Genomic DNA, 2,824 nt, shown 5'->3' with positions numbered 1-2,824 from the left:
CCTCTGCACAATCTAAGTAAAATAATTTCTTGTCAACACACTTATGACCTTTAGTGTATTTGCTATCACAACTGTAACAAAGACCTTTTGCTCTTTTTTCTTCCAATTGTTGTGGTGTCAACCTTGTAGGTTGTGGAAGTCTAGGGGCAACAAACTTCCATATTTATAGTTGTGATTGGTAGGCTTCCTTATTGCTATAATTTTGCTTTCAGTGTTTCTTGCCAACCTGAATCCATTCTCCAATGAATCAGGTTCCCAAAGGCGCACCTCATGTTGAATGCTATACTTTAAAGTCCCTATGAACACATCAATCATATGCTCATATGGAATATATTTTTACCCTTATATTCAATTTTTGAAATTCCTCAATGTGCTCCACCATTGAACCCTTTTGTTTGAGATTTATCAATTGTCTAAAAAAGGTGTTGCTTTTTGTATCATCATAATGTGCTATCATTTCTTTCGTAAAAATTATCCAAGTGAAAATTTGTTTACAAGAGAAAAGCCATCGATACCATACAAACTGATTAGGTTCCAAATATAAAGTCACAATGCGTACCTTTTGTGTGTTTTGCACATTATAGAGATCAAAATATTTCTCCATCTGTAGTATCCATGTTATGAGATCCTTGCCATCAAACTTCCTCATATCAATTTTTGGAACATGGTGGGTCTTCAATCCAATGTTAGAGTCTATGAAATCATGAATAACATTTTTTTTTTCTCATTATGAGTTTCCTCTACTACTTTTTTTCCATTAGGAAGCATTTCTTCTAGAAACTTTGCAAAACTCCTTTCAAACCTTCCATGAATTTCTTCAAATCTTCAATGTTTACTTCTAAACCATCCATATTAGCTTCTACGCCATCTATCTTAGCTTCCACGCCTTTCTTTAAACCATCCATCCTAGCTTCCACTCCTTTCTTTAAACCATCCTTCTTAGCTTCTGTTACTTTTTGTGAGAGTGAAATTTGTTGCACTTGGTCTCGTAATTTTGATATATCATGTTGCATTTCTTCCTCTTCTTCATGAGTCATGCTAGAGCTTTCAGGTTGCTTACCAGGTGTTTCCATTTTCTTTCTTCGGGGCATCAATTAGTGATAATTATGCTTCACTATGCCCTTTGAATTCCTTCAAAATAATTTTTCAAACAAAACTTATGTAAAATTAAAAAAAAAAAAACTACACACCTTTTTTCACTTTGTAGGAGCTCGATATTGAATCTGTTGTATCTCTTTAATTTCGGATCTCCAAGGCCTAAAATGTTGTCCCAAGGTAGCCCTATGAGTCCTTTTTCCAACCCTACAAGTCTGATCAATATTGGATTCTCCAAGAAAGAGTTATTCCAAATCTCCCACGATGACCTGATTATAGACTAGTTCAGTAGAGCGAACTTGTACGAAGTGCCATGTGTCACTGTTTCAGCCTTCGAACCCAGAAACGATACAAAAAACACTAAAATATGTCTTATTTCTGTACCTTTATGAAATTTGAATATGATGCTCAGAGATAAAGTTATGATGATTTTCCCCAGGTCACATGTTTGAGATATAATCCGGGAGTCTGCAAAAACTCTAACTTCCGTGGATCATATATCCGAAACTATAACGATACAAGATCTGAAATTCATATCCGAGGTTCATCAAGATTTCGGCTCAAATGGGTTTTAATTTTAGCTTTTGAAACTTCGTATAAAAAAATTTATAGCGAAAATTCCACGATGACCTGTTTGAAGCAGTGAAACCCTAGAATCCAAAGTTCTGATACCAAATGTTATGCAACCAGCTCACAAATAGAAGAAAATATAGATCAATGACTTCAAATTCAACCTCTTCTAAGGGGAAACCTCCTTTACATTACACAAATTAACAATGATTAGATGATACAAATGATAAGACCTCCTTTCTATATATCGGAGTCTAAGGGGCCACAATATAATTAGAGCCGGCATAACAATAATAATGTAAAGGCACAACAATAACAATAGTGGGTTTCTATGGGGCACAATAATAACAATATGCAGACATCATGGGCAAACAATAACAATAAGGGGCCACAATGACAATAATAATAAGGGAATACACTAGTATTTCAGGGATCTAACAATGTCGATGATGGATGCATGACACAAGACTGTAGAGTGGAAGTCAAGTTCGACCAATCTAGTCATGCTAGCCACTGTGATCAAACCCTAATGTAGGGGATGTTAGGTTACGTTGGAAAGATACAAGAGATCGTTCAAGTGGAATTGTCTTCGTTCCAATTTGTTATTTTTAGGTGCAAATGGTGGGACTCCTTTTATTGGAATAATATAAAGGAAAATCACGATAGTGGGTTGATATCTATCAACTCTAGAAACATGTGGCATGAAGCTAATGTTCAGAAGAGTGAGAAAGGGTAGCATGAAAAGAGAAGCAATCAAGGTGCATAACAAAAGCAAGAAGTTACCGCATGAAGTCTTCAAGTGGGCAGCACTACATACAGTCATTGTAAAAGTATCATTGTACAGAGTCATTGTAAAAGCATCATTGTAAAAGTTGTACAAGTGCCTATCTATCAAGAGTTGAAGAGGCAGTGTCGCGAGGTATAGGATCATCATTAGGTGGTTGTGTCATAGTTGGGGTTATGGTCTAGTGTGTCTTCTTCTTCTACATCATTCTATATCATTGTAAAGTGGATCATTTTCCCTGGTATGAGAGTCCATTATTCTTTTATTCTTCTATAGGGTGCTAGGGTGGTGCTAGGTTGGTGCATGAAGTCACCAACAGGTTCAAACCTATGAAAAATATAGGGTTGTAGGGTGGTGCTAGGGTGAATTGTAGCT

This window comes from Pinus tabuliformis, chromosome 4_2 (assembly GCF_031772625.1).
Source record: "Pinus tabuliformis cultivar Carrire ecotype Pingquan chromosome 4_2, CPIR1, whole genome shotgun sequence".
NCBI classification, from domain to species: Eukaryota; Viridiplantae; Streptophyta; class Pinopsida; order Pinales; family Pinaceae; genus Pinus; species Pinus tabuliformis.
The sequence above is the reverse complement of the archived record's forward strand: the minus strand, read 5'-3'. Positions refer to the sequence as shown.